Source organism: Monomorium pharaonis, unplaced genomic scaffold, assembly GCF_013373865.1.
Source record: "Monomorium pharaonis isolate MP-MQ-018 unplaced genomic scaffold, ASM1337386v2 scaffold_693, whole genome shotgun sequence".
Classification (NCBI taxonomy): domain Eukaryota; kingdom Metazoa; phylum Arthropoda; class Insecta; order Hymenoptera; family Formicidae; genus Monomorium; species Monomorium pharaonis.
Window position 1 is genome coordinate 1 of NW_023416015.1, and position 12,074 is coordinate 12,074.

Here is a 12,074-nt window from a genome sequence, read left to right on the forward strand (position 1 = left end):
GTTACAAGTAATCATTAATACTTTTTAAAATGTTTTGTTGTATCTAATAATTAATAAAAATAAAATTTGTTACTGATTGCCAAATATTGTAGAGGACATGTTTCAATTATTATTAATTAAATTGCAAATATATAAAGCAATTTTATAATAATAAATTTAATTGGTCCAACAATTTATGCTCGATCAGGGAAAAGTTCGTCAGAAAGAAGTAAAATGTTTAAGTATAGTATTGGCAATCAAAAGTACTGTTAGTTGATGTCCGCTTCAAGTGACGGTTTAAAACTCTTAGCAATAAATTCTTCTTCATTGCTGCCTACGAAGGTGCTAATAATTTCATTATGAGCTGATTCGTTTCCATTCGAATCAAACTTAATTTCAATTCATTTAAAATCAGATTTAAATTCATTTTTTGATATATATATGTACTTTTTATATTCATTTTGGTTACCATTATTTATGTCTACTGAAGCTTTGCTTTTACGTTATCTGCAAAAAATAAATACATTATATTACAACGTAATTTGATAATATTGGTAAAACAAAATTGCGTTAAAATTTTATGGTTAATTAAAGCAAGCATTTTTAAATTTTATTCTATTTCAGCATTATATTGATACACACACACATACCTGAACTTAAATAAACCGGTCCCTGATGAACAAAAGGTACCAATACATGTATATCAAAATCATACGTGCCGTTTAAATAAACTCTTTTTTGAATTCCACATCAAAATCAAAACGGAGCTTATCAAGATCTAAATGGAAAGAATTTATAACAAAATCGCAAAGCCCCGTTATTTTTGAATTTTTGAGGAACAATTTAGCGTTTATCTGTGTCAGAAATAGCTATACTATCAAGAAAAAATGGTTCAAATGGTGGACTATGTAATTCTGGCATTCCTTTGCATATATTATCCCTTAAATCGTTAATACTGCTTACGATGCAATTGTCAATATTTGGATCTTTGCGGCCGCATGTATGAATATAAGAGGCTGTAAAAAAATATAAATTAATTTTTGTTGATTTGTAATTTTTTAATAAATTGTCAAATTAGTACATTATTTTAAAATATTGTTTCAAAATAAAATGCAATTTTTATTATAAAATAGGATAAATTAAATACAATTGGTTCATATTAATTTATTTTAATTTTTTTCCATATTATTATTATATATTTATTATTATATATTTATTATATCTTTTAATATGTATATAACATTATATACATAATTTTAAATAATTTTTATACAAATTTAATGTATACCATTCTTATAATAAAAAGACATCCATAATAACGCTACAAGGTAGATTCCTGGGATTATTTTAAAACAAAGATCTTAATACCAAAATGTAGAGACTACATGACGTTTGAATTATAGGAATTTAGAATTAGGGGATGCTGCACTGACTCTCAAACTTGATCGGGGTCGATAATGTAGTCGTTTGTGTACAGCATTAACAAGATTTTGTATATATTTCTTTTATAGATTTGGAAATTCTTTTAAATTAGATTTTATATCAAAAAAAAAAAATTTTTTATTGCTCTACTATCGACATTTTACGCGTATATAATCTAAATTTTTGTTTCGCAATTTTATCTCTAGCATCAAAATCTAATTTTCAAAATTCGACATTGTCTATCAGTCTGTGGATACGAATAAGTACAGACTGTAGATTTTTTATATTAAGCAAACATTGTTACAATGTGACAGCGAATTAACAGTTTTTTTTTTTTCTGGTAAAAACTCCACTCCGCAGACTGGTAGTAATGCGTATATTTTTATTCTGAAGAAGGATTTTCAAATTTATAAAAGAAATAAAAAGATATAGCGAAACACAAAGATTACTGTCTTTTTGTCTACTGTCTTTTGGTAAAACAGACAACTCTAACTTCTCTTGAAGATGAGATTTAAACTGCCCGTCAAATTTGATCAAAGTCGATAATGTAGAGTCATTTGTTTAACTTTGTTTATAAAATTTAGTTTAAAATACAAGTTATGTAGCTTATACGTACAAATAAATGGTATTCCGAAGTTTGGAATAGATTGAGGAATGAGATTATATTCGTAAAATTACGATTAAAAGCCATAAAAAAAAGTTATTTGAAACCTAACGATCAGAAATTTGTAGTGAAAGCGCTTAGATGAATAAATTTGATTACACAAATAAATTTTTTTGCGGTTTTAATCGTAATTTGATAAATAGTGTTTACTTTCCATTTACATCAAAACTTATATTATATAATTCTTACTTGTGGCGTCATAACTCAGTTAAATGCACGTTTCCTTTTGCATTCTTACAATTACAAGTGAGATTCAACTGAGTTTCTTTTTACAATCTGAGCAATTTTAAGACTATGTGCTTTACTGAGTCTCGCATACTCACTTTAAAAGTGAGACTTTTAAATACTCACATTATATGCTGCCTTCCGTTTATGTTAAAGTAAGACTGAGTCACTTAGTAATGTGAGTACTTTATATTCAGATAGTGACGTCATTATTCGGTGATTTAAAGAAACATGCAAGTAATCATGCTTATTTTAATGACAAGATTAACGCAATATATGTATAACCTTACTTTAAAGTAAAGTAAATATGCAAGATTTAGTAAAGCACTGATTATTGATTCTTATTCACTAGCGAATTAAATATTATCGGAATTTAATTAGAAAATGTTTATATATTTAATAATTAATGTTTATATTTAAACATTAACGACGTAAATTCGCACGCTCAAAGCTCAATAAGTATGTTTACAGATAGTACACAAGTATATGTACACATTGTTTTGTTAATTTTATAACTCAATTGGAATTTATTTTATTACTTAATTGATTAATATTTTATTTTGTTACATTTAAATTGTATATATGTATAGTAATTATTAATCAAAATGATATTAAATCTTGTCTTGTTATAAACTCAACTTATAAAAAATATAAAAAACTGGTTTTATATTTGTGAAAAACAATAAGAAATAATACAATTCTAAATAAAAAGTATGTAATACAATAACGAAATATTTATACTAGAAAAAATATATAGATTAAAATTATATATATATAGTGATTGAGTCACGAATTGATTAATATCAATTAAAATTATTTTCAACGAATAAGATATTTTGCAGACAGTAAAAGTTTTTAATGAACTATTTCTATTAAAGCTGCATTTATGTATGAAATAAAAAGTGGAATTGCTGGAAATTAAATAACAGAATATATTGACTATAAGTATATTGACAATTAGCTAATAAATTATTAATCCAACTAATTATATTCTAGATTGAATTGTTTTTTCGCATTTTGTTTTTTTGTTATATGCAAATATACTTTTTACGTAAGAATAAAGAACAATTAAATATGTTAAATAAAAATTGCTTCTTAATTTTTTTTGTTATTTTTATTCTTTTATTATACCTATTTTTAGACATTCCGATAATTTCACTTTTATTGAACTTTAATCAAATGTTAGTTTAATTTGAATGATTAGACATATCTGTTTGTTATTTTTTAAAGATAATCTTTTAAGGGAATTTAATCTTTTTTTCTCCAGACATTTTTCCTTGTGTAAAAGTGACATTTGCCATATTACAAAAAAGATATATTTTAATATATATTTTAAAGACTCAAACAACACACAGCATCCAATAAACGTCCAACTTTGATCTGTATTTTATTCAAATGTCCATCAATGTGATAAAAATGTTTTAGAAACATTATTAGATGTTTAAAATATATTTATATTTGGACATTTTACAAATGTTTATTTTACATTTAAAAAGAATTCTTGTAAAATTCATGTAAAACAATTGTCAATTCTTTTTGGCATGTAATAAAATGACAGCGTGTATGAGAAAATATTATCTTGAGAATTAGGTTAAATTATATTCAAAATTCTGACGAGTTCAAGAACTTCAGCTGTATCATCTCTTCATTGCCTTAATAGAGCGAGATAAAAAAGAGTAATAAAAAGGATAGACGCACCTTTTAATCTTGAATGATAATATAATGATCGTATTAAAATGATTTAAAAATTTTTAAAGAAAATTCTCAATTTTTATTGCACATTCTTGTAGTGGACATTGAAACGTTAAAACAATGTTGATATAAGTTTTTTGAATCGTTTGTTTTATTAATATGGTCCTTTAACAATCAGAAATTGCTTTTAAAATATGTGTTATATATTTAAAAACAAAAATAAACTAAAATTAAATCTGTTTCAATCATTTAAAAAATAAAAAAAAAAAGGTTAAGTTGTTTTTAATGCAACTTAAAGTTAATTTGTGAGAAGTTTATTAATTGCACAACATATAGTAACAATTAATATCCATGCAATAACATTGTAATGATATAGAACTTTAGTCATTAAGAGTTACAGAACAGCTGTATTAATTTGTTAATATTTTGCAATTAATAAGTTGCTAACAAATTAAACTTCAATTTGTACTAAAACAAACACTCTACTCATAGCTATCTTCTTTAAAATTTTTTTAATAATCGAGATGGATTTAATTTTGGTCCAAAAGGGATTCTAAAACCGCTGTTTTACCGACATTTTTTAAATACACTAATTTTTTAATTAGCTTTATAAAATTGCAAATTGTTTCTCATAGAATTAAAGTACGCATTGATTAAATCTAAAAGAAAACGATCGAGTTCATATTAAGAACAAAAAAAAATAATTTTTCTACGTAGAATTGTTATTTGATGACAATATTTGCTTAATATAACAAAATCTACGGTATAAATGTACAAAATAAGATCGTATTCTTTTGAAATAACATATACGAACAATATTATGCATTTCAGATTAAAAGCCTATAAATAGTTTATAAAAACCTTTAATATCTGTTACTTCAATTTTTTATAATTGCAAATCTAAATACGGTTAATAAAATGAGTCTGGGAAAATATTTGTTTATTCACAGTATAAAGTCCAATTTATAGACTAATATTAATACGTATACTTTAATTCTGGAAAAGAATTTTTAATCTATAAAAGAAATACATACAAAATTTTGTTAATAATGTGCACGAATGACTACACATTCGACCTCAATCAAAGTTGACGGGCACTTTAGCATTCATGGAATTTTTCAGATATCCAGAGAAATAAAACGAGGGGCGTCTTTAAAACGTTCTAAAGATATTTTAGAATCTGATTTGGATGTTTTAAATTCATACAAAACGACTACTACGTACACTTTTAATACGTTTTTAAAAACGTTGTGTGCTATCTGGGCAAATTTTTAACTATATTTCTAAAAAAAATTTTTAAAAAGTCTTGTTATATTTTAAAATGCAAAACTTAGATTAAGATAAAAGGAAATATATCAATAAAATATTCAAATAAAATGTTATATTTTAATGCAGTTAAATGTTTTAGTAATTCCATATTTTAATAAAGTTTTAATACTGTTGATATTTTTTTAAATTGATATTTAATGTACACAAGTCTTAAACAGAAAAGAAATATTTATTTGTCACTTTTTAACAAATAATCTGTTTATTTCTAAATATTCCAATAATTTTATTTTTAATAAATTGTAATGCAATTTTTGTCTAATTGCAAAAAACTTATTATATGTTATTTTTTTTTAGAAAAATCCAATTGCATAGTTGCTTAGTGCTCTTTATAATGAAAACAAATAAGTGACAAATATTTTTATAAACTTACGTATTTCTGATGCAACATATGCCACCATAAATGCAGAAGTAAAAATTATAAAAAATACCTTCCAAGCCATTTCCAAGATAAAATTATTTTAACGTTATTAAAATTTGCTAAGAAAATTGTACAATTCTTGAGCAATGTAAAATACGAATCAAGACTGATTCATATAAATGCGTGCAGGCTTTTATATGCTACTTTATTCTAAAATTGCTTGATGATTCTTGATCTTTAATTGGCGCATATATCAAAATATTGCCTACTTTGTCTCTTATATTACTCATTCTTTGTTGCGTAATTACATGAAAATGTGTTAGTTCAAGAATAATAAGAAGAGAATTAGCAATCATTTTATAGAGAATCAGTTGCAGAAAATTGGTTGCAGAGAACAGTATACAATATACATATAAAGAAGAAGCTAGAAAAAACAAAAACAGTGAAGAGAACAAAAAATATTCTTTCGTTCAAGAGTACTAATTAAAAACTGGTTATTTTCTTGTTTTACAAACATTATTTAATCAAGTTTCATAACAATCCTACGGTCATCTAAACTATATCCGTGTTGAAAAAAATTAAGTAAATTATACAAATAATAAATGTATATTTTTATTGATTAAAACATGCATTTATTTTTTAATAAAAACTAATATTTGACTTATGTACATATAGCACGAATAACAGTGTGATGCTTTATTTTTAAAAACTATAATTCAAAAATTATATTATAAATTAATATTGCTTTAAAGTAAAAGTTGATAAAATAAAAACAATACAAATTAATAAATGAATAAGGCTTTTTTGGTCAAAGTAAATTTTATATATATATATATAGTCCTTGAAAAAATTTTTTTAATAAATCTTACTTACTATTGCAGTAAAATATTATAATAGTAAAATATTTATAATAAACAAAAACTTTTACATTTATACACAAAATAATAATATAATGAAAGAGAGAAGGGTGTTAGAAATCACCATTTTGTTTCATTCAAATAACTCAATAAATATTTATGTGATAATTCTTGTTGGTACAAGTTTGTTACTCATACAGTTCTACCACCAATACAGTTCTACTATGTTATAAGTAAAAATTCTTGAGATATACGTCATGAACAATTTACTGAAAAGGAAAAAAGGATTGGAATTATGGAACCTATAAGATGGATACATATAGAACATTACTAACAAATATTTTTAAAAACATTTTTATTATTAAAACATAAGAAAATAGCGCTCTTTAACGGATTTTGCACAGCAGTATCACAAAAGTATCAGTACCTTATACATTAGTATTACATAAAAGAATAAAAACTATATATAACAAAATCTTTGGCTCTTGTGACTTTGTAGAAATATTATAAAAGTATTGTAACAAACAATATTAATTAAGCATCATAAAAATATTGTAAAAAGTATTGCATGCAAAGTGATTGCGTAACTCTAACTCGTGACACTCGCAAATGATCCATAATTCTAAACGCAAGCAATATGACTTTACACGTCAAATACATGCACGCATCAAACATTAAATTTAATTATCATTATTTGAAAATATTTAAACTCTTTAAGTTACATTAAAGTTAAAAAGTTAATACCCGACATATTTCTTAAAATGATTAAACACATAAACATATTTCGGCTATTTGCAATACTGAAATTTAGCTTCTATCACAACAGAACTGTAATAATAATAATTTACAGTACTAAATATTTAACAACTTTATATCACAATTTTAATATTTTCCCAAGAAATTAAAAATTTTTTAATATAAATTAAATATAAATTAAAAATAGTTTATATAGATATAAATTCTCTCCAAATAAATTTATCTCCAAATAAATTAAAATTTTAAAAAGACTACAGAAAAATTATGTCGTTTTTATTTACTGCTTTGGAGATCAAAATCTATTTTATCCATTTTTTTTTAAATAAAAATTTATCTTCAAAAATATTACAGAATGCTTCCAAAATAATTGCAAAATAAATTTGTCACAATCTTTCTTTGAAAAAGAAGACAAATATATTAACACAATTTTTGTTATAAATTTATCTTAATTTATTTCTTTTATTAATTATTTTTCTTCTTTAGTTTTTATTATTTATTCTTTTTCTTTGTTATAAATTTTAATACCAATAAAAACACAAATTAATGCGTTTGTAGAAGTATTTATATTATTGATAAAATTATCAAAATCACCTGTTACATTAGAAACTAGTATATAAAACATTTACATTGTGAGGAACTATGTTTCTTTTAAATTCAAATTTTGAAATTATGCTGCAAGCGAGAATAATACTTACATAAGATTTAATTGCAGTATAATTAAGATTAAACTTCATTTTCTCTGGATTTTCCACGTAATTATTAATACGGGATGTACATTTATTATTCTTATATTTAAAAAATTTACATTGAAATTTTCAATTTATAAAAAACTTTTAAAATCTATATTATCTATAAGGTCCAATTAAAAATAGTTTTTAAAATAGGAAGTAAAAAAATTGAAAAGTCTAAAAAGTAGAATATAATATACAACTCAAATTTCGGGAACACTAATGGACAACATAAAAAATAAAGTATGAATTTATTGTTAATTAACAGAATAATAATATCCGTTTTAAGTCAACACATTCAAGTACTTTAATATCGGAATTGAGCATCTGTGAAGTTAATCTTCTGCAACAAGGAATCATATTTTATAACGTGGATCGGATTTTTTAATAATTTTAAAATTTGGAAAATTGACTTTAAAGTCTTTTTGTCAACAATTAAATAATAACTCAGACTTTGTAAATTCGACCCAACTGGCAATTTTATTATAAATTAACGTATGAAGATGTATGTACAATGTTTTGACTTATTGTTAGTCATTAGGTCCTTCTCGAGTAGGGAATTGACAAAATTTGCAAAGAAACATTGTGGTCAATGAACTTGTGGCTGCAAGTCACGGATCATACATTGCGAGAAATAAATAAACAAATAATTAAATACAATATAATTAAACAGTAAATAAATAACTAAGTAAAATATAAACAATTATTTAATAATTATTTGTAAGTTGCTAGTAATGAAAAACAATTGAAAAGAATTAATGACAAAATCGACTTTACCTGTTTTTGACATAGCTCAATATTTACACGATATATTGGATCAGTCCATTAAAAAACCAAAATCGTTTATTAAAGATAGTTGGACGTTTGTTAAAGCTATTAATAAATTTGAGGTCCTCCCTAATGAGATGCTTTTGTCTCTGATTGTAAAATTATTGTTCACAAATATCCCTAAAGATCTTGTTTTCAAGGCTATTGAAAAAAGATGGATTTTTATTTCAAAAAATACTAAACTTGAGTTACCGCAATTTTTATATGCTACAGACGTCGTTTTGAGCTGCACTGGTTTTAGTTTTAATAACAGATTTGTTCATAAAATCTGTCATTAAAACTAAAACTAGTGCAGCTCAAAACGACATCTGTAGCAGGTAAAAATTATGATGATCAAATGACCAGAAATTTTACATAGTGAGAAACATCGGAGAAAAAGAGAGTGGACAGAAATGATTTTTATCAAAAAAACGCATCAATTGTATAAATCTCAGAGAGACACTGAGAATTTACACAAGATCTACAATAATATTATTAAAATTTTATGACTTCCATTGGCAACAATGTCACTCTCACTTGTAATACTGTATGCTCGCTCAGCATCTATTACTTTAACATATGCTATAGTTGACTAAAGACCATCGTACTCTTTCTTATGTTGCGTGTTTCTCAATAATTGTAGTTTTTTATAGGACATTTTAATTTGTGATACTTAATTTTAATTTAATGGACACTAGATAATGTAACGGACACGTAAGTTTACCAGTTTCTATGCCTTTTAATAATTATTAAAATTCAAATGCAAGTCTCATTATTTTATACTTAGAGTTTAAATTCTTCTTTTTCTTTTTAATATTTTCTACATACTTTGAATTACCTGAATTGCATTTGGTTTCAGTTTTATGGTTTGTTGGCACAACTAGTAAAAATGTGTGACCGTTATTGCATATGTACTTGATAAGGGCTCAAACGAGGCCCAAAACGTCATACTAATTTGAATAAAATACTTGCCAGTTAAAGTCGACTTCGTCATTAATTCTTTTTAAGTAAAATATAATAAGTTTAAAAATTAATAGAAAACGCTCAAAGACTAACATGTTTTGTATATTAGATGTTAGCAAGTCATAATATAAAAAACAAAATGTATGAAAACTAGTATCAATATAAATTACGAGAAGTAAAAAAGAAGTATAATGATGATCATTATATAAAATACAATGCACAAAAACCGGAGTCAATAAATTTATAGTATAAAGAAAAGACAATATGATTATAAGTCTGCACAGTTCTAAATACAAAAAGATATGTAGCCTGTAAGAGTAAACAAACTAATAATGATTACATAGATTTTATAATGTTGTATATGAGATTCAAGTTCTATGTATCTATTTTTAAATTAAAATCGTTGATATTCTTTTTAATAAAAAACTTTTCCGTTTTTCCACGTTTTTTTGTGTGTTTAATTCTCATTATGTAAAATCTTTGAAGAAGACCAATTGAAATCACAGTTCTCGGAAATTCAGTATTTGTTAAATACAGAGAGTGAATTTAACGGTTTTTTTAATGTCATTTGAATGTTCTTTGACACGTATTCCTAAGTGTCGTTTTGTTTGATCAGTGTAAAAGACGCTACAATCATTGCACTTTATTTGACATACAACACCAGTTCTTTTTTTATAATCAAAGAAATCTTTATCTTTCTTTATTACGCAATCAAGTTTTTAGAAAACTTTAAATATAAAATTCCCATATTTATTTAATGCGCAATCGATATTCTCGCTAATGCCTTCTAAATTAGACATGATTAAGCAAGTCCTTGCGTCAAATGCAGTGGTATGCAAAGAATCACGAGAGTTAATCCGTTCTTTGAGTTGATTTAGTATAATATTATTATATTTATTAACAATTTTTAATAAAAAACAACTTTTCTTTAAAATATCTTTGACAATCATAACGTTTCTATTATGATATTTTTGGTCAGAAAATAAAATGGTCTTGTCGACGAAATTAACAATGATGTTTATTTTATATCTAATGTAAGTGGATGGTTTGAAAAAAAGTTTACATAACGTCTAAAAGAAGTAGATTTACGGTACCAGTTAATAATTAATTTGTTATCTCTGGTAATCATTGTGTTTACGTAATGGAACAATTTGATTCTAATTTATATGTAAATGTTAGTCATGGATGTTAAATATCTTGAGAACTTGATCAATTCTATTTTTAAGCAAAATAATCAGAATATTGTCTACGTATCTATAAAAAGTAGAAATATTGAAATCCAGCTTTTTTATGGATTCTGTCTCCAAATCATCTAGTACAATATCAGCCAAAATTGAAGACAATGGTGACTCCATAAAATTGATCATTAAAACTGAAACTTGTGGAGTCCAAGATTAAATTAATGGCATGCAAAAACTGAGATAATTTGTGTGGAGCGAGATTTTAGCCTATCTTTTTTTAATCAATTTAATAACAAATTTTTTTGAGATATTTGTAAAAAGAAAAGTTACATCCAAGTAATTTATTATTATTTTTTTTAATTTATATTTGGAAAAATTATAAGTTGGTTTATTTAAAGGTTTGTCAAAATCAATTTTAGTTAATTTATATTTTAGGAGTTATAAATGTGTGTGGTTTAAAGATTTAGGAAGATCAATTTTGATTAATTTATATTTGACAAGTTTTGAAATTGTTTTATTTAAAATTTTGCCCATTAGTTTATTCTAGGGTAAACTTATAGAATATGACCATAGTTTTTAAAATGCAAAAAAACATGCTTTTCATTTTTATTATTTTTTATTAATGTTTGGTATATTATTTTACTGAAATTTAAAGCATATAACACTATCGACGTTAAGGAGAAAATACCTAATAAAAGTTTTATATTATTAAAATATTAAAACATAAACGTAGGCCATCTTTCACAACTTTTAAGGAAAAGATAGCCGTAGTATTATAGGACAATTGGATACATATATTTTACAGAAGGAGCAAATACAAATAGAATTATCGCTAGAGGCTAAGATAGCAGTATCATCTGCATACGTAGCAAAGAGTATTTGGGAAATTGTGGAAAAATTACTGTTATAAAATAGATACAGTACTAGGCTAAGAACACTTCCTTGGGATAGTTGCCTGTCTTTTTTTGACAAAAATTTATTATTGCAGCCCGTGATTTAATCAAGAAATCCTCAAGATATAATTTAAAGGTGGTGTAAATGTTGCTAGGTAAGTACTTCTTATTTTATGTAAAAGAGACTTTATCAAAGTATATAATAGTAAATTAATTCTTT

General features: G+C 24.3%; 1 pseudogene; it reads right to left on the reverse strand.

The window, feature by feature from the left end:
* Positions 1 to 453: 453 nt before the first annotated feature.
* LOC118648785 lies at positions 454 to 5,864 on the reverse strand (annotated as a pseudogene).
* Positions 5,865 to 12,074: the final 6,210 nt, after the last annotated feature.